Genomic DNA, 26,061 nt, shown 5'->3' on the forward strand with positions numbered 1-26,061 from the left:
TGGAAAACAGTGCATGTGTGAATTCTAGAAACATTTTGGCTATTTCTATGTCCTGGTGTTCATCCTGTCTCATTTTGGGAACATATTCTGGTCTCTGGGTTTGCCCTGTAAAGCAGTCATTGGGTGCTGGCACCAGCAACCCCTGAGGAAGAGTCTGTGGAATGAAGAGGAAGCTGTGTAGCCCCCCCCTGTGGAAGGGACTGTACTGTGGCCCTACGGGTGCCTCCCTGGCTGATGCACCCAGATGGTCACCTGCCTAGAGCTGAGGAAGATCTTGTTAGGCAGGTAGGTGAGGGCATTTCCATCACAGAATGCTGCTTGTTTTCCACCCCAGTGTCCTCAATTTCCAGAATGCCCAAGCATGTGTACAGCCTCCTTCCTGCTTCCACAGCATCGAATACAACGTAAATCAATTACTGCACAAAGAGTGAAGGTTTCAGGTAAACAAGAAGGGCTCCCTTTTCCATTTGGTATGGCTTACAGGAGTCCCATCAGGTTTCCCTGGTGGCTCAGATGGTAAAGCATCCTCCTGCAGGAGACCTGGGTTCGATCCCTGGGTTGGGAAGATCCCCTGGGGGAGGGCATGGCAACCGTCTCCAGAGTTCTGGCCTGGAGAATCCCATGGACAGAGGAGCCTGGCAGGCGACATATCGACTACCCCCATGGGGTCGCAGAGTCCCATACAACTGAGCGACTCAGCACAGCACAGGATTTCCATCAAATATCATTAGTATGCCCCTTGGTCCCTCTTAAAAACTTAGGCGCAGGACTGATTTACTTAATGTTAATTGACTGGCATCCTAGAATTCTGTCCAAGAGCACCCTAACCCGGTAGTCATTGCCTAAGCAGGCCCTGTGCTTGGTGCTGCCCTCCTTCGTCACAACAGGGGTGACTGCCCAGCTTCAGCAGACTGTTCAGTATTTATCCATTAATTTACAAGAATGATGATGGATGGTACACAGCAAAACTCCACTGAATGGCCTCCCAGTATTGGAAGAGAAGTCGTATCCCTTCTCCCTCACACGAAGACACGCAGAGATTTTTCCTCACTGCGGAGGAGGATGGACAGCCTGCATGTATCAACACTGTCCCCAGGGATGGACACTTAGGTTGCTTCTCCTTTTTGACTTTTACAAACAGTGCTGGAACGAACCTGCCGGGGGCAGCCGGCGGCCAGGCAGCGCTCGCGGGGCCGGGATCTCTGGAGCGGGAGGGGCTCGGCCTTGCCGGACAGCGTGGGGCTTCCCTGCACCAGTTATGGAGGGCCGGGGACCGGACCTTGTGCGAGCATCCCCTAAAGACGGGCCATCCTGGCTCCACGTCGGTGAGCAGATACCACAACACTGAGATCACCGGCCCCTCAGCTCACTGTCCGAGCTTCCGGTTTCAGAGTGCCCCTGGTCTAAGTTGCCTGTGACAGAGACCTTACACCACGCATGCGTCACCCACCAACAAAGTTTGTGCGCATGCGCGCAGCCTATCTAGGCAACAGTGATGGGGAACAGATTTGCAAAGCTGAAACGCGGGTGGCGCCGTGGCTTAGTTGGTTAAAGCGCCTGTCTAGTAAACAGGAGATCCTGGGTTCGAATCCCAGCGGTGCCTCAACCGAGCGTCCCGGCTCTCTTTTTGCCCAACTAACCCAATTTTGCTGCGCCTCTACCCTGTTCCTCCTCGCTTTGGGGGTATGACATGAGGCTTTGTTGTAGTTCAGTCTCTGTCGTGTCTGACCCTTTGCGACCCGATGGGTGGCTGCACGCCAGGCTTCCCTGGACTTCATTATCTCCGGGAGTTTGCTCAAACTCAGGTCCGTGGAGTCGGTGATGCCATGCACCCTAACCCTAACGCTAACCCTCTCATCCCGTCTCCCTCTTCTACTGCCTTCAATCTTTCCTAGCATCAGGGAAAAGAGAGAGCTTAATAAGCCATTTTAGTCAGCCCCTGCCCGTGGCGCGGTGGGGCGCTGGCCCTGCTCGGAGTCCCTAGAGTTTCTTGAGTGGCGTGGGATCACTGACTGGGGCTTCGGTGCCGAGGGGACGCTAGCTGGAGGCGGCGCAGGACTTCCCTTTAGCCATGGGAACACTCTGGGGTTGGAGACCTGCACAGGTTCCGCGGCGGCTGCGTGGCGAGGCCCAGCCCTCGCGCTCCTCCATCGATTTCTCGGTGCTGGGCGCCCCTCACACAGCCCTCCCGACTTACTCCTCTCTCTCTAGCCACACAATCCGGATCATCTTTCCCCAAACTGAAAGACGGGTTCGATGAGGTCAAGGGAGGCCCAAAGTCGCCGGGGAGAAAGGAGGATTGAACCCTGCCAGAGCGACTCTCGGGGTGATGAAAGTATGAAATTTCCAGGGAGGGAGCCTCAAATGGGACTCCCTGTGCCAAGTTTAGAGCCAGCTTCTCCGAGGTGCCTTCTGTGAGGCTGAATCCTAAGGCCCGGAGCTGCACAAGTAGATGATTGTGGGTTCTGACCCCGAGCAATTGCATCGGAGTCTCTGGAGGGGTCAATGAGGCCTTGGAAAGAAAAGAACAAGTTACCCAGGAATTCTCATGTCAACCTCAACAATTTTCCTGTTACATGCTTCAGGACAGTCCCGAAGAGTCGCAGAAATCGCAGTTTATGGCATCAGCGTCTGTACGCAGATCACCTGCTCCAGAAGCTGCACCTTTCTCGCCTTCTCCCATGGTTCTGAGTTGTGTGTGTGTGTGTGTGTCTGTGTGTGTTTCCCTCTTTGTTGCGGGTCAGTTCTTGCCCTTTGCCGCTTGTTTGGTTTTGTTTGGTGTTGCAAAGGAAAACTTGTAGGAATACTTTGAGGCTTTGCATTTCTGATAGGAGAATCCTCCTAACCCAATTGGAGAAGAAGACTTTATTGATTATAGGGCTTGAGTCATTTTTTTTCTGGCACGTCTTTACTGCTAGCCTGAGGTATTCGGAGTCAGTTTTGAGCATTTGCCTGTTAGATAGATAAGGGGAGTCTTTGGTTGGGAGTGTGAATCTGGGTCTTAGGGAAGGTCAGCTGGAGAAAAGCATCTGTGAGCCATCATCCCTTTGTGCTGGCTTACCTGGTGGCTCAGATGGTAAAGAATGTACCCCCAATGCAGGAGTCCTGGGTTTGATCCTTGGGTTGGGAAGATCCCCTGGAGAAGGGCATGGCAACCCAATCCAGTATTCTTTTTTTTTACATTTTTAACTTTTTTTAAATTGAAGGATAATTGCTTTACAGAATTTTGTTGTTTTCTGTCTAACCTCAACATCCCCTCCCTTTTGAACCTCCCTCCCATCTCACCCCTCTAGGTTGATACAGAGCCCCTGTTTGAGTTTCCTGAGACATACAGCAAATTCCCATTGACTATCTATTTTACATATGGTAATGTAAGTTTCCATGTTACTCTCTCCATACATCTCACCCTGCCTCCCCCCTCCCCATGTCCATAAGTCTATTCTCTATGTCTGTTTCTCCATTGCTGCTCTGTAAATAAATTTTTCAGTACCATTTTTCTAGATTCCATATATATGCATTAGCATATGATATTTATCTTTCTCTTTTTGACTTACTTCATTCTGTATAATAGGCTCTAGGTTCATCCACCTCATTAGAACTGACTCAAATGCATTCCTTTTTATGCCTGAGTAAAGAAAGGCAATGCCAAAGAATGCTCAAACTACCACACAATTGCACTCATCTCACACACTAGTAAAGTAATGCTCAAAATTCTCCAAGCCAGGCTTCAGCAATACGTGAACTGTGAACTTCCAGATGTTCAAGCTGATTTTAGAAAAGGCAGAGGAACCAGAGATCAAATTGCCAACATCCTCTGGATCATCAAAAAAGCAAGAGAGTTCCAGAAAAACATCTATTTCTGCTTTATTGACTATGCCACAGCCTTTGACTGTGTGGATCACAAGAAACTGTGGAAAATTCTGAAAGAGATGGGAATACCAGACCACCTGACCTGCCTCTTGAGAAGCCTGTATGCAGGTCAGGAAGCAACAGTTAGAACTGGACATGGAACAACAGACTGGTTCCAAATAGGAAAAGGAATACGTCAAGGCTGTATATTGTCACCCTGCTTATTTAACTTATATGCAGAGTACATCATGAGAAACGCTGGGCTGGAAGAAGCACAGCTGGAATCAAGATTGCTGGGAGAAATATCAATAACCTCAGATATGCAGATGACACCACTCTTATGGCAGAAAGTGAAGAGGAACTAAAAAGCCTCTTGATGAAAGTCAAAGAGGAGAGTGAAAAAGTTGGCTTAAAGCTCAACATTCAGAAAACGAAGATCATGGCATCTGGTCCCATCACTTCATGGCAAATAGATGGGGAAACAGTGGAAACAGTGTGAGACTTTATTTTTCTGGGCTCCAAAATCACTGCAGATGGTGACTGCAGCCATGAAACTAAAAGACATTTACTCCTTGGAAGGAAAGTTATGACCAACCTAGATAGCATATTCAAAAGCAGAGATATTACTTTGCCAACAAAGGTTCCTCTAGTCAAGGCTGTGGTTTTTCCAGAGGTCATGTATGGATGTGAGAGTTGGACTGTGAAGAAAGCTGAGCGCCAAAGAATTGATGCTTTTGAACTGTGTTGTTGGAGAAGGCTCTTGAGAGTCCCTTGGACTGCAAGGAGATCCAACCAGTCAATTCTGACGGAGATCAGCCCTGGGATTTCTTTGGAAGGAATGATGCTAAAACTGAAACTCCAGTATTTTGGCCACCTCCTGCGAAGAGTTGACTCACTGGAAAAGACTCTGATGCTGGGAGGGATTTGGGGCAAGAGGAGAAGGGGACGACAGAGGATGAGATGGCTGGATGGCATCACCGACTCGATGGACATGAGTTTGAGTGAGCTCTGGGAGTTGGTGATGGACAGGGAGGCCTGTCATACTGCAATTCATGGGGTTGCAAAGAGTCGGACACAACTGAGCGACTGAACTGAACTGAACTGAATATTCCATTGTGTATACTTACCACAACTTCTTCATCCATTCATCTGTCGATGGATATCTAGATTGCTTCCATGTTGTAGCTATTGTAAATAGTGCTGCAGTGAACAATGGGATACATGTGTCTTTTTCAGTTTTGGTTTCCTCAGGGTATATGCCTAGGAGTGGGATTGCTGGGTCATATGGTGGTTTAATTCCTAGTTTTTTAAGGAATCTCCATACTGTCTTACATAGTGGCTGTATCAATTACATTCCCACCTACAGTGCAAGAGCGTTTCCTTTTCTCCACACCCTCTCCAGCATTTATTTTTGATGATGGCCATTCTGACTGGTGTGAGGTGATCTCTCATTGTAGTTTTTACTTGCATTTCTCTAATAATGAGTGATGTTGAGCATCTTTTCATGTGCTTGTCAGCCATCTGTATATCTTCTTTGGTGAAATGTCTATTTAAGTCTTTTTCCTTCTTTTTTGATTCAGTACCATTTTTTTCCTACTTTTTGTTTGTTTTTCTGGTATTGAGTTGTATGAGCTGCTTGTATATTTTGGAAAGTAATCCTTTGTCAGTTGTTTCATTTGCTATTATTTTCTCCCATTCTGAGGGTTGTCTTTTCACCTTGCTTATGGTTTCCTTTGCTGTGCAAAAGCTTTTAAGTTTAATCAGGTCCCACTTGTTTACTTTGGTTTGTATTACTCTAGGAGGTGGGTCATAGAGGATCGTGCTTTGATTTATGTCATCGAGTGTTCTGCCTGTGTTTTCCTCTAAGAGTTTTATCGTTTCTGGTCTTACATTTATGACTTTAATCCATTTTGAGTATATTTTTGCCTATGGTGTAAGGAAGTGTTCTAATTTAATTCTTTTACATGTAGCAGTCCATTTTTTTTCCAGCACCATTTATTGAAGAGGCTGTCTTTGCCCCATTGAATATTCTTGCCTCCTTTGTCACAAATAAGGTACCCGTAAGTGCATGGGTTTATTTCTGGGCTTTCTATCTTGTTCCATTGGTCTATATTTGTTTTTGTGCCAATAGCCACTCCAGTATTCTTGACTGGAGAATTCCATGGATGGAGGAGCCTGGCGGGCTACACAGCCCATGGGGTCACAAAGAGTCAGACACGCCTGAGTGACTAAGCACACACAGCCTTGCCTGCAGCAGGTAACTTTGAAGACATCCTCACTCCTGGACAGTGAGCAAAGCCAGAAAAGAGATTTAAGCCCAGGGTTGAGCCCAACCCTCCTTCTTTTCTTTTAAAAATGTTGTGCTATTTCTGCGTGGGGCCTTTCTACTTGCTGTGCCCTGCACTTGGAATGCTATTTCCTGGGCCTTTTGCAGAAATGGCTCTTTCTCCTCTCTTGGCAGTCAGTAAGTGTATCACCTCTTTGGAAGGCCTCCTCTCACCATGCTCTGTACAGGTTCCTCTAGGTCAGCATCCCATACCTCATCTTGCCTGTCTCCTTATAGCCTTTTCACAGTCTGAAATCATTTTGTCTGTTGTCCACCTTCTCAAAGAGCATTAGGCCCGGGCAGGTGGGCAGCCTTATATGTCTGTCTACCTAATGGTGCTTGGACTGTAATAGGCATTTGTGGACACGTGACTTTTTTTTTAAATATATGTATTTGGCTGTGCCAGGTGTTAGTTTCAGCACGCTGGATCTTTGATCTTCATTATGGCAGATCAGATCAGATCAGATCAGTTCAGTCACTCAGTCGTGTCCGACTCTTTGCGACCCCATGAATTGCAGCACGCCAGGCCTCCCTGTCCATCACCAACTCCCGGAGTTCACTCAGACTCACATCCATCGAGTCAGTGATGCCATCCAGCCATCTCATTCTCTGTCATCCCCTTCTGCTCTTGCCCCCAATCCCTCCCAGCATCAGAGTCTTTTCCAATGAGTCAACTCTTCACATGAGGAGGCCAAAGTACTGGAGTTTCAGCTTTAGCATCATTCCTTCCAAAGAAATCCCAGGGCTGATCTCCTTCAGAATGGACTGGTTGGATCTCCTTGCAGTCCAAGGGACTCTCAAGAGTCTTCTCCAACACCACAGTTCAAAAGCATCAATTCTTTGGCGCTCAGCCTTCTTCACAGTCCAACTCTCACATCCATACATGACCACAGGAAAAACCATAGCCTTGACTAGACGAATCTTTGTTGGCAAAGTAATATCTCTGCTTTTGAATATGCTATCTAGGTTGGTCATAACTTTCCTTCCAAGGAGTAGGCGTCTTTTAATTTCATGGCTGCAGTCACCATCTGTAGTGATTTTGGAGCCCAGAAAAATAAAGTCTCACACTGTTTCCACTGTTTCTCCATCTATTTCCCATGAAGTGATGGGACCAGATGCCATGATCTTCGTTTTCTGAATGTTGAGCTTTAAGCCAACTTTTTCACTCTCCTCTTTGACTTTCATCAAGAGGCTTTTTAGTTCCTCTTCACTTTCTGCCATAAGGGTGGTGTCATCTGCACATCTGAGGTTATTGATATTTCTCTTGGCATCTTGATTCCAGCTTGTGCTTCTTCCAGCCCAGCATTTCTCATGATGTACTCTGCATATAAGTTAAATAAACAGGGTGACAATATACAGCCTTGATGTACTCCTTTTCCTATTTGGAACCAGTCTGTTGTTCTATGTCATTATGGCAAGGGACATCTTTACTAGCAGCATGCAAACTCTTAGTTGTCACATGTGGGATCTGTTTCCCTGACCAGGGATTGAACCTAGGTCTTCTGCATTGGGAGCATGGACTCTTAGCCAGTGGACTTCCAAGGAAGCCCCTGGACACATGACTTTTTAAAAACTGAACATATTATATTGTTTGGATTATGCATTTTTTGGACAGTTAGTTCGGCCTTTTCAAATACCGTAAGGCGCCAGTTCTCAAAATGTGGTTCCTGGAACCCTAGGGGTCCCTAAGACTCTCTAGGTGGTCAACTCTACTTTCATGATTTTACTGTATGTCACTTTTTCACTGTGCTCACATTGTCATCGATGGGCTGCAACACATCAGCATAGATGTGGGTAAATTCAAGGCAGTGGGGCCACAGGGCCCTAGTTATCATTATATTTATTCTTCACTACTACACTTTCAGAATTCCCTGGTGGCTCAGATAGTAAAGATGTTTGTTTGTTTTACTTACTCAGTCATGTCTGACTCTTTGTTACCCCATGGACTATAGCAAAGGTTCCTCTGTATGTGGAATTCTCCAGGCAAGAATACTGGAATGGGTTGCCATTTCCTTCTCCAGATGGTAAAGGATCTGCCTGCAATACAGGAGACCTGAGTTTGATCCCTGGGTCCAGAAGTTTCCTCGGAGAAGGAAGTGGCAACCCACTCCAGTATTCTTGCCTGGAAAATCCCATGGACAGAGGAGCCTAGTGGGCTACAGTCCATGAGGTCGCAGAGAGTCGGACACAACTGGGCAACTTCACTTTCTACTCTTTCACAGAGAAAAAGCCAGTTTCCCTTAAGAATGTGCTTATGGAGCAGTAAGCATTATTAATTTTATTAAATCTTAACACAAGTACTTTAATATTTTGTGTGAGGAAATGGGAAGTAGGCAAAGAGCCCTTCTGCCAAGTATCAAGGTTCAGTGGTTGTTTTAAGAAAAAGTACTTGTGTGATTGTTTATCGGGTGACAAGGCAACGGTTTTCACAGAACACTATTTCCACTTGAAAAGATAACCGACAGGCAAACATGCTTATTCACATTTAATAGACATCTTCTTAAAAATGAATAAAGTGAACCTATCACTTCAAGGAAACCAACTGACAGTATTTGTTGCCAATGATAAAATGTGGATTTCCAAACCAAAACACAAGTTTTAGAAAAGTTGTATCCACCACCATGAGCTCGACAGTTTTCCAGTATTTAAAAACTTTCTGGGACTTCCCTGGTGGTCCAGTGGTTAAGAATCTGCCTTAGAACCTTGGCGGGGGTTCTAGGTATAGGATAAAAGAAGAATATCCACAATTTTCTGGAAAAGGCTATTAAAATACTCCTCTGTTTTCCATCTACATATCACTCTGAGGACATATTGTCTTCTATTTCAACCAAGATAACATATTACAGCAGACTGAATGCAGGAGTAGATATGACAATTCAGCTGCCTTCTCTTAAACCCAACATAAAAAAGATTTGCAAACTGTAAGACAATGCCACCTTCTCACTCAGTTTTGTTTTATTTTGTAAATAGTTTCATGCAAAATGTTATTGTAATTATTACTTTAAAACATTGTTTTAAAGTTATTGTTAAAACTTATTGTTACTTTAAAACATTAATACATATTTATAAATTTGTCTCAATTTTAATTTCTAATATCTCAAATTATTGATAGATATATTCCAAATAAAAACTTCTTTGGGATGCTCAGTAATTTTTAAGAGTACAAAGAGATCTCAAGGTAAAAAGAATTGAGAACCACTGTTTTAGTGAAAAAGCTTTTGGAGCCTTGAAGGATTTTAAGAGAGGCGGGATAAGAGAGAGTTTTGGGAAATGTGTGAGGGGTTGCATGCGTTCCCCTCAATGAAACAACTCTGAATTATGGTAACTGAGGATTGGAATGTGGTGACATCATTTTTATTGACCAGTGACTCCTCCATTCATTTCAGTGACTCCTTTGATAGTGTTGAATGAATTATCTTGATGACAAAATTATGATTTAAGTAAAGTTTTGAAATCATACCAATACAGCCTCCTGATGAAAGTTCAAAAAAGAAATGTATAGACTGGAACTTCCCCACTCGTTCAGTGGCTAAGACTACACATTCCAAATGCAGGGGCCCTGGGTTTGATCTCTGGTCGGGGAACTAGATCCCACATGCCACAGCTAAAGATTTAGCACAGTCAAATAAAGGAATAATAAATAAATATTTAAAAAGAAATGTATAGACCAAGATACACGCGAAGCAGTATTGTCTGTATTGAGGAGGGCATGGCAACCCACTCCAGTATTCTTGCCTGGAGAATTCCTGTGGACAGAAGAGATTGGCAGACTACAGTCCATGAGGTCACAAAGAGTCAGACACAACTAAGCCACTAAGCACAGCACATCATCTGTGTTAATGGGTAAGAACACTGACTGTGGAATCAGACTGCTTTGCCAGGTGTGTTTCGGAGAAGGCAGTGGCAACCCACGCCAGTACTCTTGCCTGGAAAATCCCATGGACGGAGGAGCCCAGTAGGTTGCAGTCCATGGGGTCACTAAGAGTTGGACAAGACTGAGTGACTTCATTTTCACTTTTCACTTTCATGCATTGGAGAAGGAAATGGCAACCCACTCCAGTGTTCTTGGCTTGAGAATCCCAGGGACGGGGAGCCTGGTGGGCTGCCGTCTATGGGGTCACACAGAGTCGGACATGACTGCAGCGACTTAGCAGCAGCAGCAGCAGCAGCTGTGTGTTTGCTGCCAGCGATAAATGTTCAGCACATTTCTTATCCTCTCTGAGGCTCAGTTTCTGCACGTGTAAAATGAGAATAATAATAATTACCTCATTTGCTTGTCCTAAAGACTAAATGAGTTATTTTCACCCTTAGATCACACAGAGAAAGTACTTCATAAGGGTTTACTGTTAGGTTTTCAATTGATTGGATAAGGCCCACCCAGGTTAGGGAGTAATATGCTTTACTGAGTTCACAGGCTTCACTCAGTAATTACTCGGTAATTACCCAGTAATTAACTTAGGAATCAATTTACTCAGTAATTACTCCATAATATGCTTTACTCAATCTACCAATTCAAATATGTAATTTCATCCAGAAACACCCTTATAGACACACCCAGAATAATGTTTGATCAAATGTCTGGGCACCCTGGTGACCCAGTCAAGTTGACACATAAAATTGCCCTTCCCCACAAAAAAAAAAAACAAACAACAACAACAACCCACAAAACATATCCTTTAATTATGAGGGTTCTAATTTCTCCACAACCTTGACAACACTTGTTATTATCTTTTTATAGCCATCCTAGTAAGTTTGATGTGATATCTCACTGTGGTTTTGATTTGCATTCTTTTAATGACTTACGGTGGTGAGCATCTTTTCATGCACTTGTTGACCATTTGTATATCTTTGGAGAAATGTCTATTCAGATCATTTGCCCATTAAAGTATTAATGGGTTGTCTTTTTTATTGCATTTAATTATTCTTCATACACGTTCCTTATCAGATACATAATTTACAAATATTTCATGCCATTCTGTGAGTTTTCACTTTCTTCATGCATGCGTGCATCCATGCTAAGTTGCTTTAGTTGTGTCTGACTATTTGAAACCCTATGGACTGAAGCGTGCCAGGCTTCTCTGTCCATGGAATTTTTCAGGCAAGAATAATGGAGTGGGTTGCCATTTCCTTCAGGGGATCTTCTGCACCCAGTGATTGAACATGCATCTCTTATGTCTCCTGCATTGCCACTAGCACCACCTTAGAGAAGGCAACGGCACCCCACTCCAGTACTCTTGCCTGGAAAATCCATGGACGGAGGAGCCTGGTAGGCTGCAGTCCATAGGGTCGCTAAGAGTCAGACATGACTGAGCGACAACACTTTCACTTTTCACTTCCATGCATTGGAGAAGGAAATGGCAACCTACTCCAGTGTTCTTGCCTTGAGAATCCCAGGGACGGGGAAGCCTGGTAGGCTGCCGTCTATGGGGTCGCAGAGAGTTGGACATGACTGAAGTGACTTAGCACCACCTTGGAAGCCCCCACTTTCTTTATACTGTCATTAAAACAAATTATTCTGTATTTACTGGCTACACTGGGTCTTCATTGCTGTGCATGGGCTTTCTTTAGTTGCAGGGCGTGGGCTTCTCATCGTGGTGGCTTCTCTTGTTGAAGAACCCAGGTTCTAGGGCATGTGGGCTTCAGTAGTTGTATCGCTCAGGCTTAGTTGCTCTGAGGCATGTGGAATCTTTCTGACCATCATTTGAAGTTCAAAAACTTGTAATTTTGATCGAGTCTAATTTATCTATTCTTTTTTCTTTTTTTTTGTTTATGCTTTTTTGTGTCTAAGATTCCATTGCTAAATCCAAGGTCACAAAGTTTTACAATTACATTTTTTTAAGGGTTTAAAAATTTTTCTTTTACTTTGGTTTCTGATTCATTTCGAGTTAATTTTGTATATCATGTGAAGTAAGGGTCTAACTTCATTATTTTGCATGTGGATATCCTGGTATCTCAGCATCATTTATTGAAAATCAATTGATCATAAACATGAGTGTTTTTCTTCTGAATTCTCAGTCTTATTCCATTAATCTCTCAGTTCATTTCAGCTCAGTTGCTCAGTTGTGTCCGACTCCTGGCGACCCCATGGACTGCAGCATGCCAGGCTTCCCTGTCCATCACTGTCTCCTGGAGTTTACTCAAACTCATGTCCATTGAGTTGGCGATGCCATCCAACCATCTCATCCTCTGTCGTCACATCTTTCCTGCCTTCAATCTTTCCCAGCATCAGGTTCTTTTCAAATGAGTCAGTTCTTTGCATCAGGTGGCCAAAGCATTGGAATTTCAGCTTCAGCAGCAATCCTTCCAATGAATATTCAGGACCAATTTCCTTTTGGATGGACTGGTTGGATCTCCTTGCAGCCCAAGGGACTCTCAAGAGTCTTCTCCAACACCACAGTTCAAAAGCAAAAACAAGACCAGGAGCTGACTCTGGCTCAGATCATGAACTCCTTATTGCAAAATTCAGACTTAAATTGGAGAAAGTAAAGAAAAAACTACTAGACCATTCAGGTAAGAGCTAAATCAAATCCATTGATCTATATGTCTATCCTTATTTAAGTATTGAATTGTTTTGATAACTGCAGTTTTGCAATAAGTTTGGAAATTGGGCATTTTGAATCCAGCTTAATTCTTCTCCAAGATTGTTTTGGCTACTCTGGGTCCCTTGAGTTTCCATATGTATTTTAGCATGTTTTTCAGTTTCTGCAAGTAAGCCAGCTGGGATTTTGTTAAGGATTACCTTGAATTTGTAGATAATTTTGGGGAGAGAATTGCTGCCTTAGCAATATTAACTCTTCCAATCCATGAACATATCATTCGTTTTCCTTTATTCAGGCCTTTAATTTCTTTCAACATTTTTTTTTTCTCTTTGGAGTATACATTTTGGACTTTTGTTAAATTTATTCTTCTTTTTGATGTTATTATAAATGGAATTATTTTCTTAATTGTATTTTTATATTGTTCATTGCAAATATATAGAAATACAATCGGTTTTTTTTTTAATCATAATCTTATATCCTGAAGCCTTGCTGGACTCTTTTATTAGCTCTAATACTTTTTTAGTGAGTTCTTTAGAGCTTTACTATACAAATCATATATTCTGTGAATAGAAAAAATTGCTGTTTTTTCCATTCTGGATATCATTTATTTCATTTTTGTGCCTAGTTGCTTTGGCTAGATCTCTAGTTCAGTACTGAATAGAAGTGGTGAGACCACACATCCTTGTTTTTTCCCTGATCTTAGGGGCAAAGCATCCAGTCTTTCACTATTAAGCATGATGTTAGCTACAGATTCTTCACAGATGTCTGTTACGAGGTTGAGGAAGTTCTCTATTCCTAGTTTGTTGAGTGTATTTCTCCATGAAAAGATTTTGTCGGATGCTTTGTCTGTATCCATTGAGATATTTATGTGTTTTTTGTGGTTTTTTATTTTATTGTTATATTACATTAATTCATTTTCAGATGTTAAACCAACTTTGCATTCCTCTGATAAATCTCACCTAGATGTGTTTTTAACATATGTAATCATCAAATTTATCTTGGAAGTCTTTCAAGGTGCATGCCTCTAAATTCCTTATATTCTCATTTATCACTCTCTTGTGTTTCTGGCTTGGCTGTGGCTGGTTTTAAATTTTATTTATTTATTTACTTAATTGGTGTAAAATTGTTTTACAAGGTTGTGGTACTTTCTGCTGTATAACAGCATGAATCACTATATGTATCCCTATACTCCCGTTCTCTTGAGCCTCCCTCCCACTCCCCAACCCCAACCATGACTATTGTACGAATTATATTGCATATAATTCATGAATTGCATGAATTGTTGGTCCTATTGCACCCACAAGGACCCCTCCCTTGTTGGTGGACATCATGGTGGTGTGAGGTTTTCTCTGAATCTCACCACCAGGGACAAATCTGGGATATCACTCCCCTCACACACAGGTTTCTTATTGCACATGAGTCTTTCTAAGACAAAGTTGAGAAGGGATTGCTGATTGTAGTGTGGACAGGTCACACTTTCCCCTCCTCCTCCAGCTGTTCTGGAAAACGCACTCCTCCACATCTGGCAGCACTGGAGACTGCCAATATCAGGGTAGCTTTGTAAAATGAGCTCTCATTGTTTTAACCCGCATTTCCTTTGCTTACAAGTGGAGTTGGGTATCCTTCTATATGTTTGCTGGGCACGGCATTTGTTCTGTGAATTGCCTGTTCATATCCTTTGCTCAGTATTACAGCTGTGTTGTTTGTTTTTCTTATTGATTTGCAGGTGGAATTTATATTAGATAAGAACCCCTTGCCTTTCATAGGTGTAATCAATATTTTTTTCTCAGTATGCCGTTTGCCTTTGGACTATTACAGTTTTATCTTTTTGGTTATTTGGATTTGGTCCTCTTTCAAGTCCTTTGGTCAGTTTACAGTGTTCTTAATCTAGGTCTTATATTGTTTCTTGCTGGGTTTATTTCTAGTTGGACATGAATTTGGGTAAACTCTGGGAGTTAGTGATGGACAGGGAGGCCTGGTGTGCTGCGGTCCATGGGGTTGCAAAGAGTCGGATACGACTGAGCAACTGAACTGAACTGAACTGATGGTGAATGGGATAATATTCCTATTATATTAAAATTTCTATACTCCTGCTATGTAGGACCTCCCTTTATGTTTGGATATGGCTTTTTAAAGAAGCCCTCTTGCCTGAGTCTCTTACAGTTTGATAATAGTCCCTTCAATAGTTTGTAAGATTTGGGGGAGGGAGCAAATCCTGGGTTCTGAAAATTGGGATATTGAAGGATAAATTTAATCTTAAGGGGAAAAAAGATCACAACAAACTAGAAAAAGACATCTGCAATACATATAAGTAACAAAATAATTTTTGGCAGAGGAAGGACCCAGCGAGGTTAGCAGAGTCATAGAAATTACCTCATCTTATCAGAATTTCAAGAGACTTCCAGAAAAAACATCTACTTCTGCTTTATTGACTATGCCACAGCCTTTGACTATGTGAATCACAACAAACCGTGGAAAATTCTTAGAGATGGGAATACCAGACCACCTGACCTGCCTCCTGAGAAATCTGTATGCAAGCCAAGAAGCAACAGTTAGAACTGGACATGGAACAACAGACTGGTTCCAATCCAGAAAGGAGTACATCAAGGCTGTATATTGTCACCACGCTTATTTAACTTATATGCAGAGCACATCATGAGAAATTCTGGACAGGATGAAGCACAAACTGGAATCAGTATTGCTGGGGGAAATATCAATAACCTCAGATATGCAGATGACACCACCCTTATGGCAGAAAGCAAAGAGGAACTAAAGAACCTCTTGATGAAAGTGAAAGAGGAGAGTGAAAAAGTTGGCTTCAAGCTCAACATTCAGAAAACTAAGATAATGGCATCTGGTCCCATCACTTCATGGCAAATAGGAAACAATGGAAACAGTAACAGACCTTATCCTTTTGGGTTCCAGAATCACTGCAGATGGTGACTGCAGCCATGAAATTAAAAGATGCTTACTCCTTGGAAGGAAAGTTATGGCCAACCTAGACAACATATTAAAAAGCAGAGACATTACTTTGCCAACAAAGGTCCTAGTCAAAGCTGGACTTTGTCTACTGGTTTTTCCAGTAGTCATGTATGGATGTGAGAGTTGGACCATAAAGAAAGCTGACTGCTGAAGAATTGATGCTTTTGAACTGTGGTGTTGGAAAAGACTCTTGAGAGTCCCTTGGACAGCAAGGAGATCCAACCAGTCCATCCTAAAGGAAATCAGTCCTGAATATTCATTGGAAGGACTGATGCTAAAGCTGAAACTCCAATATTTTGACCACCTGATGCGAAGAGCTGACTCTTTTGAAAAGACCCTGATGCTGGGAAAGACTGAAGGCAGGAGGAGAAGGGGACGACAGAGGATGAGATGGTTGGATGGCATCACCGACTCAATGGACATGAGTTTGAGTAAACTCTGGGAGCTGGTGATGTACAGGGAGGTCTGGTGTGCTGCAGTCCGTGGAGTTGCAAAGAGTTGGATACGACTGAGAGACTGAACTGAACTGAAATGAATCAGAATTTGAAAAGATATGTTATCAACAATCTGAATGTTTATCAAAGAAAAATTAGCATTTGTACATGAGAAATTAAAACAAAGACCTGTACACAAATGTTCACAGATGCTCTAAGTACAATGGCAAAAACTGAGACTAGCCCAGGTGTCTGTCACAGGACACAGATAAACCGTGGCATATCCAGGCAGAGAATTTCTATGGAGTCACAAAAAGGTATGGATTTCCAATATACTCATGTGAACAAAATCTCACATTGGAGATAGTAAAACAGCACAGGGTTCATGAGTTCATTTATGTAAAACTTGAGAAAATGCAAATTTATCACAGTGATAGTAGATCAATTTTTGCCTATATGGTGGAGGGATTGACTAAGAAGGGGCACAAAAAATAAACCTTTCTGGGATGATGGAAATGCTCTTCATCTTGGTAGGGATATGTTTATCAAAACTCATCTAATGTTTACTTAATATGTATGCATTTTATTGCTTGAAAGTTAATCTCAATTAAAATATTAAAATAATCAAAATCGTGTTACCACAATTTTGTTAAAAATCTGGAACTTTACCCCAGTCTGACCTACCAGTTTTTCTTGCCTATGTCCTGTGTCCTCATGGCAGGGCCAGGCCTTCATTTAGGGGTTGTCTCATCACCCCCTATTTCTACCTTCTGTGTAATTACAGCTTAAAAGGGGCTCCAGATAGGGGTTCATCTGGGCCAGGAGGACAGGGATTTACACACCCCATTAGCTGCTTCCTGAGAAGGGTTTCACATTTAGTTATCATTTGGAGGGCAGGCTCAGCCTTGGGGATGAACCTTCTGACATCCTCCTGGGGAAGAAGCCTGGCTATCAGGGAAGAGTCTGGAGTGTGTGGGGTCTCCGCTGTGCTGGGTTCTTAGGGAGACAAAATCAATCATGGAGTTCCCTCCCTCCAGCTCTGTTCAATCATGCAGTTATTTTTATAAATCAAACTGTAATGTTGAATGTATTTGTACAAATGATATTTACAAGATTTTATTATTTAAGCTAATAGGTAACTAACAGAGAAACAGAAAACATTTCACACTACATTATATTTCTTATAATCAGATTATACTTTAATACAAAAACTCATCTAAATTTAACTGAAACTCAGCAAGCATGGAGTGTCTATTAGGCGTGAAACGATTTACTCTGTGCTCTGGGAGCTGTAACATGAGCTTAGAAGATCTGTGGGGGGAGTGCCCTAATTCAAGCTGGAGGAGCATTAAAATGGAGAGTGAAGGGCAGGTGTAGGATTTAGTGTGGACTGGTTTCCGGCCTTCATGTTTTGATTCCTCACTGGTCTGCATCCCTGAGATATTCTATCACTTACTTCTGAACAGAGTGGCTTCTTAGAAGGCTGTTGCAATCAGTTATTTTATTTTAAATTGAAGTATACCTGATTTACACTGTTGTGTTAACTTCTGCCGTACAGCAAAGTGATTGTTATACTTACACGTACATTATTTTTTGGTATTCTTTCCCATAATAACTTATTTGAAGATAGTTCCCTGTGCTATTAATATATAGTAGGACCTTGTTGTTGGTATTTTACTTTTTATTTTAAAACTTATTTATTTACTTATGTTGGTTGTGTTAGGTCTTCATTGCAGCACACAGGCTCTCTCTAGTTTCAGCAAGCAGGGGCTGGCTACTCTTGAGTTGCAAGTTGCGTCGTGAGGGCTTCTCAGTGTGGTGGCTTCTCTTTGCTGCAGGGCACAGGCTCTAGGGCTCTCGGTCTTCAGTGGTTGTGGCGACTGGGCCCTAGAGCACTTCGGCTTCAGTAGGTGTGGCACACCGGCCCAGTTGCTCCTCAGCCTGTGGGATCTTCCTGGACCAGGAATCGAACCCATGTCCTCCTGCATTGGCAGGCAGATTCTCAGCCACTGGACCACCAGGGAAGTCCCATTGTTGGTATGTTAAACAATAATGTGGTACCAAGTCAGCCACTAGCTGTGCTTACTCTGCTCTATGCAGTGTCTGGTATACCTGTGTGTACCTGGGTCTGAAGTGCATAGAGGAACTTGGGAACTTTGCTTTAAAGAGAGTTCAGGAGGCCAGCTGATGATCCAGGGAGCAAGTCTTCTGATGAATGCCTCAGTGGAGCTTCTGCAGGTCAGCCCCAAGGGCACACAGCTAAAGGTGACCTGGGGGTGGGGCGGATTCCTGGGGTGGCTGTCAAGCCAGTGACTTTCAGTAAGTCCACACCTATGAGAGTCAAGCCCTGGAGAAAGCCAGACTGATCAGTTTCCTGGTGGAATGGGCACCCCTGATTTCCCTCTTTCAGTGACTCCCAAAGCTCTTTTTAATGCATGAGAGTAAAAGAATTTTGTTTGAATCATCATAACTTCGAGTACAGAATATAATTATATACACACATTTCATCAAACAAGTATTTCTAGACCATGTTTTCCAAATTTGTAAAATATCATGAAAGCGTAGTTGCTCAGTCGTGTCTGACTCTTTGCTACCCTATGGACTGTAGCCCGCCAGGCTCCTCTGTCCACGGGATTTTCCAGGCAAGAATACCGGAGTGGGTTGCCATTTCCTTCTCCAGGGGATCTTTCAGACTCAGGGATCCAACTCAGGTCTCCCGAATTGCAGGCAGATTCTTTACCGTCTGAGCCACCAGGGAATCCCTGGTGGTAAAATATCACAGAGATAAGAACTTATTCTAGATCATAGCACTTCAAAATGAGATTGGAGGTAAACAAATGAAGATACTTGCAATTATGATACCTGTGTTATTCTTTACATTCTAAAATGAACAAATTTGGGACTTCCCAGGCAGTCCAGTGGTTAAGACTCCATGCTGTCAATACAGAGGGGCATGGGTTGGATTCCTGGTCAGGGAAAGAGGATCACACATGCTGTGGGGCAAGGCCAAAAAAAGTTGAGCAAATTTGTAATTAGCACGTGGTGATCTATTAACTACATTTGTTGTTGTTCAGTCACTATGCCGTGTTTGATTCTTTTCGACCCTGTGGACTGCAGCCTTCCAGGCTCCTCTCTCCATGAGATTTGCCAGGCAAGAACACTGGAGTGAGCTGCCATTTCCTCCTCCAGGGGATCTTCCCAACCCAGGGATTGAACCTGGGTCTCCTGCATTGGCAGGTGGATTCTTTACCACTGAGCCACCAGGGAAGCATTAGCTACATAAATACATCAATGTCTCCCAATAACTTTGAGAGGATGCTGGATTTTATATTCACAACCAGCCACATTTATCATTGCATCTTATAGTCTATGATTTTGTTAAAAATAGTAAATTCTTTCAAACTCCATCCACCATCGAAAAATGAAACAAACGACCTGATGAAACAGAAGATGCAAATGTGGGGAGCAGTCTCTGACAAAGGGGCCAGTGGGTTCCGACAGATGAAGTGGGTGTAGACCAAGGACGTGTTGCTGCTGGCAGGATTTTGCTTCCTGGTATTGTCATCAGTGTCTTTGGAGGCAGGGCCAAACGAAGGAGAGGGTGTCAAGGCACACGAGACAGAGGGCTTGAGGGCAGCCTGTGTGGCCGCTCACAGGACTGAAGCCCTGGTGGGAAGGGAGGTGGCCTCTTGGTTGGGAGCCCAGCACCTTGTCCCGTGTGCTCCTTAGAACTTCTCCCACTGAAGAAAAAAGAGAACTTGGTTGGGTCCAGACTCTGGGAAGTCCCAGGGTGGCACTGGCTTCTGGCGGGGTGGCCCAGTCTTCCCACAGTGCCTCAGGGTCTGTGTATTCTCTGTCACTTGTCTCTGCTTCCATTGGGGTTGCCTCCCTTCCAGGTGGGAGGGGAGCTTGCTGCCAGTGGCCTCAGACGGACATCCCGCTGCCACACCAGCTCAGGGCAGAGAGTTTCCCCAGCTTCGAAATCTCAGGCTCATCTTTGTGAGCCAGAGTTGGGCCTCAGGCCTGTCCTGGGTGAGATGCTGTCACCCAGAGGAAAGGAGGGAGGGCTCAGTGGGTAAATCCCACAGTGTCCCCTTGTGGTCCTGGCAACACATCAGAATCATCTCCTGAATGACTCGAGAGACCTTCTGTTTTATTTTTTAATTTACTTTTGGCTGCCCTTGCTGGAAGCAGGCTCGCTCTAGCTGCAGCAAGCAGGAGCTGCTCTTTAGTTGTGATGCTGCCCACATCGCTGTCTCCCCTTTGTCGCAGAGCACAGGCTCTAGAACTCACAGGTTTCGGTATTGCAGCTGGTGGGCCCTGGAGCACAGGCTCAGTAGTCGTGGCACATGGGCTTAGTTGCTCCTTGCCATGTGGGGTTCTCCAGGCCCAGAGACCGAGCCCATGTTCCCTGCACTGGCAAGCGGATTCTTCACCAGTAGACCACAAGAGAAGTGTTTGAAGGAACCAAACCAAACCATAGTGCAGTTTCTGACCCACCTCATTGTTCATTCTAGCATTTTCCCCTTGCTTTTCTGGTAATTTCATTCTCACTCAGTGAAAAATCTATTTTTCTCATTAGCTCCAATACATTTACTTCTTTGTTCTACTAGACGTGTGAAATGGTTTCAGAATTCATAGCCTGCATCTGTTTGAGAGGGCTTCACAGGTGTTACAGTGGTAAAGAATCCGCCTGCCCATGTAGGAGACGAGGGTTCGATCCTTGGGTCAGGAAGATCCCCTGGGGAAGGCAATGGCAACCCGCTCCCATATTCTTGCCTGAAGAATCCCCACGGACAGAGGAGCCTGGCGGACTACATGGAGTCCCGTGGGGTCACAAAGAGTTGGACTCGACTCAGCGACCGAGCACACACACACATCTGTTTGAGAAACAAATCTTTCAACCAGAGTACAATTTATGTACAGTTCTTTTTTCCTTAGTTTTACCATATCTCGTCAGTACACTGCCTGAGTTCTTTTCTTCCTCACCAGTTTCATTGTGGCTAAACCATCCATTTGTAAGCAGATTTACTTGTCTGCTTTTCATTTTCAAATTTCAGAGTATGCATTTCACTTTGGATTCCCTTGACATTCTGGATGATTTCTAAAAAAATTTTATATTGTAAAATTTACTCTTTGTGGTGTGCAGATCTATGGATTTTTGACAAATTACACACACTTATTTTCCAGTGTTGAATGAGCCTTGTATTCTTGGGATAAACTCCGTTTAGTATCTTTTTAATATATTGCTGTATTAAATTAAAAAAATTTTTTTTGTCTGTGCCAGGTGGCATGGTTTGATGCCAATTCCCAGGGATTTAAGATCAGACGACACTATCCCTTGACCACAGCTGGACACTCGTCCCAGGATGGCCTATACAGGAGAGCACCTGGCCAGGCTCAGCTAATCAGAGACCTTCCATAGAGTTTGGAACTTGATTGGCTGGCCTGTAACAGGCAGACCCTGGTTCTGTGTGTGGTGGCGGTGGTGGTGGGGTGCCATGCTTTCTGCTATGTAGTTGCAAGAAACAGAAGATGCTGAAGAAGAGAACAGATCAGGTACAGAGACAAGGGCTAGGATGAGAGACACAAACCACACATCTGCCTGTTTCTACCTTTTGTATTTCTTTTCAAGGGATAAAAGTATTTAGAGACAGAGATGTATGTGTACTACCTTTAGGGAAAAGAGCAAATACATTTGAGTTCTTGAACATACCTCAGGCCACAGTCCCTTAGGAAGACTTGAGTTGGGTTTCTGTTACTTGCAGCCATAAGTATCACTGGTCACTTTCCCTCAACTGGCCTCCTCCTCCCTAGTCTAAATTGGGGATCACTGTGGCTGAGCCACACCATGCTGATTCTCATTTTCATCTTTCATAAAGTGAAGGAAATCCTCTCTGACTTTCATGCAGGGATCTTGCATGGAGAGGGGATTCAAAGGACCGCCAGGACAAAGATGTTGGAAGGAAAACAGCCAAGAATTTCAATCATCTGAATTTTGGGCTGAGATAAATCCAAGAGAGTAGCCTGGTGGGCTACAGCCCTTAGGGTCACAAAGAGTCAGACATGACTGAATGACTTAGCACACACACCTATCCAATAGTGATGATGATAATGGGGATGATGATTTGGGATTTTTGCCTCCCCAGGAGCAGAAAAGAACTTTTGCCTCCCTAGTTGGCCTTGAAGTTGTCATAACCCTCCCGATAATATTATTATTGTGGTTGTCCTTGTCATTACTGTTACAGCTAGACGTAACTGAGCACCCTGAGCTCATAGGGTTCTAGGTGCGTCCTTGGCCTCCCTTGCCGCCTCCCAAATTTGACCACTCCATGGCGACCTGTGACCGAACCTTAGATCAAAACCGATTAGACTTTGGATCTTGCGAACAAGATTAAGGAAACTGAGATTATTTTCTCCTCTTAATTTACAGAAATTTTTTAAAAAGAAAAAATGAAAAGAACATCATCTCTTGGTGTTCTAGGTGGTATAGAATGTTATTTACATAAACAGTTGAATGAACTTTGGGGATGGACATTTCTGATGCTCATTCTCTAGATGAAAACATCACTCTCTTTTTTTTGCGTTGTTGACAACATGGGGAGTTGAGTGGACAAAACTCAGCCCCATGCATTCTGGTGACTTCCAGTCCCTGGGGACCAGGGATGATGTTGTTCAACCTGGCTTCAGCTACCTGAGAGAGTGTAAAATTGTATTTCCAGTGCTATGTAACCTGCTCATTTTCTTTGTTATCTGAGATTTAGGAGCTGGAAGGAGACCTCTAAACTTCTTGGCACTGATTATTTCAACTGCTGTGAAGCTAATGATTCGCATATTGAAGGAATAAAATATCCTAGAAACCTGCTAAAGCAGGAATTTCAAAGCGTGTTCATTCTGTTGACAAATGTGCCCTTCTGAGAGGCTTATGGAGGCATGATTTTATTTGCTGTTGTTCCTAAAGGTAGTGCACACACCTCTCACTCTTGCTAAATACTTTTTCCCTTGGGAGAAAAAAATTTGCAAAAAAGTTGCAAAAAGGAGAAATAGGCAAAGAAGAAAAGCAAATAAAAGATGGGGGGAAAAAAGCATATGAAAAGATGTTCAATTGAGCAAATGCAAATTGAAGCAGTGAGGTTTTTTTCCCCTCCAGCCACATAAGAAACTATTATATAAAGGCTAATGACAATTCTGCGTTGCTGAGAAAATGAGCACTTTTTATATCCCACCTTCCAGGTGCAATCTGGCAACCTTCACCGGGGTTTACACTGCTTCCTTTGGCTCAGAAACTGTACCTCCAAGCACAGTCTTGAAGCCCTAACTGAAGCCCTTTGTGAGGCTGGAAACTGAGGCCATTGACTGAAGATTGCTTAGGAGAGAGACCAGAAACAGCCTCACGCCCACAGCGGGGACGGGTGAGACGCGTGCCGTACAGCTCTCCACGGCTCTCCACGGAGCTGGGGCAGGTGGTAAGAATGAGGGTGCAGACATTCACATGCAAATGTGCGGACAGGAGGTCTGTTACTGCAAGTGAAAAAAGCGACAAATCTGTGCTCATTGTGATTTCATTTCTGTAAAACATTTGTGTGTGTGTTTTAAAAAAGTAGTCTGGGGAGTCACCAAAGAATAAATACTGTATGACTCCAATCAGACGGGGTACCTGCAATAGTCACGTTCATAGATGAGGAAGTAGAATGGGGGTCACCGGGGCAGTGGGGGTGGGAGGATGGGGAGTTACTGTTTACTGGGTACATGGATGCAGTTTGGGAAAAAATTCTGGAGCGGGATGATGGTGACAGTTTAGTGCCACTGAATTGTGCGCTTAAAAATAGTTAAAATGGGGGACTTTCCTGGTGGTCTAGTGGCTAAGACTCTGTGCTTCCAATGCAAGGGTCCTGGGGTTCAGTCCCTGGTCAGGGAACTAGATTCCACATGTCGCAACTAAGGATCCCATGTGCCACAACTGAGACCCACACAGTCAAATAAATCAATAAAATAAAAGCTTCTAAAAATGGTTAGAATGGCTCACTGACAAACAGCAAGTCCTGCTGTATAGCACAGAGAACTATACTCGATATCCTATGATAAACCATAATGGAAAAGAATATTTAAAAAAGAATGTATATGTATGTGTGACTAAATCACATTGCTGTATAGCAGTAATTAACAACATTGTAAATCAACTATACTGCAATAAAAAAACTTTAAAAATGGTAAATTTCATGTTATGTATATTTTACCACAAGAGGATTTATTTTAAAAGAGGCTGGAAGGATTTTTGCCAAAATAACCCTGTATGGCTGGTCTTTGTTTTCCTTATAACATGCATACATTACTTTTCTATTTTGTGGGCAGCCAGTGAGCTATGGGTTCATCAACTACCTCTATTTCCATTAAAGAATTAAAATGCTATTACGTTGACTCGAAGCCTGCACCCATGATCTCTTTGGGGGTGTTTCTGTCAAATTTTCCCTTAGAAGCAAATGTATAATTTTTGCCTCTTTTCCCTTCCACCCCTCACCTCTGCTTACCCCTCCCACCCCACAGACTTCCCAAACTTCCTCTAGCCAACGGGGAACACTCTGTCATGGGTCCTGCCTTGTAGAATGTCAGTCTCAGTGCCTGCAGATTGCTCTTACCCACAGTGGGCACCACTGACCATTCTAGCTGCCAGGGAAGTTTGTTGAGGAGAGAGAGGAGGACATTCGGGGATGGAGCGAGGTCATGGAACCCACAGCAGCAAAGTTGGACGCCAGCTTGGCACTCACTGGCAGAGCAGTCCCAGGAGCCAGCAACCAGACCCGTCTTCCCCGCTGCAATGAAGCAGGGTCCTGTAGGGCCCCTCCAGGGACAGAACCCTCTGTATCTCCTGCCTCTCATTTGTAGAAAAGCTTTAGCCTCCTAGACCCATTCTGAGTTCCAAAGAGCAAATTGAATCAGGGAAATGAAAAAAATACAGAAACAAAGGAAAACAGGTAGCAAGACAAACTATTAATAGTTTAGCCAGAGAACAAAGTCAAGCACCTTCAGTTGCCTCCTCAAGGGCTGTAGGTAATATCCTGAGCCATAAACTCAGTTGTTCTACAGATACTAAAACCCCCTACCAGGTAGAAGTTGACTGCATGCTGACCACAAGCATGTAGACTCCACACTGGTTGGAACCAGAAGGTTGATGAACCTGCTTATCTCAGCAGCAAACAAGCAGAAGAATGGCCACCAGCTGATCAGTTAGTTACCTTGCGATCCTCAACCCTAGTGTTGTCTTTGAAACGCTTCCCCAGGAGACTTTGGGGAGTTCAGGGTCTTTTGAGCATGAGCTGCCCATTCTCTTTGTTTGGCCCCATGTTGAATGCCTTGCAAAAATGCTGTGCTTTTCTTCACCACAGCCTGGTGTCATTAGATTGGCTTTACTGGGCACAGGTGAGTGGACCCAGTTTGGTTTGGTAACACCAACCCTTCTTCCCCCACTTCCCCCCACCCTCCCTGCTCTGTAACCAGGGCCTGAGAGTGTGGTGATTGGCTGATCTTGGTTGTGTGCATGTCAGTGCTTGCAAGAGTGGGACAGAGAGTGTCCCTAATAGACTTCTGCGCTTCTAGCAACAGCCGGGGGCAGAGCATCCTCAGAAGGAGACTGTGGCTGGGACCAGGAAGGGAGAACCATCTAACCCTGGCAGCTGCCCACTTGGCAGCAAACTTCCAGAGCTTGAAAACTTTTCACAAGCTATTCCCTCTGTCTACTACAATCTGTCTCCAAACCTTTGCCTCACTGCCTCCTTGTATTCATGTCTCAGCTTGAAGGCCATCTCGGTGCATCCCTCTGGTAGGCCATTGAAGATTCCTCCATCCTGATCCCACATCTTATTTTCTCTGAGGTACATATCTTCACCTGAGGGTGTTGTATTCACTCACCTGCATGTTTAGGGTCACCTCTCCA

At 43.7% G+C, this 26,061-nt stretch overlaps 1 non-coding gene across 1 annotated transcript; it reads left to right on the forward strand.

The window, feature by feature from the left end:
- Nucleotides 1-1,529: 1,529 nt before the first annotated feature.
- Nucleotides 1,530-1,603, forward strand: TRNAT-AGU (transfer RNA threonine (anticodon AGU)). Its single transcript has one exon. It is a non-coding gene; the product is annotated as a tRNA-Thr (tRNA).
- The last annotated feature ends 24,458 nt before the right edge of the window (nucleotides 1,604-26,061 follow it).

This window comes from Bos javanicus, chromosome 18, assembly GCF_032452875.1.
Source record: "Bos javanicus breed banteng chromosome 18, ARS-OSU_banteng_1.0, whole genome shotgun sequence".
In the NCBI taxonomy this organism is placed as follows: domain Eukaryota; kingdom Metazoa; phylum Chordata; class Mammalia; order Artiodactyla; family Bovidae; genus Bos; species Bos javanicus.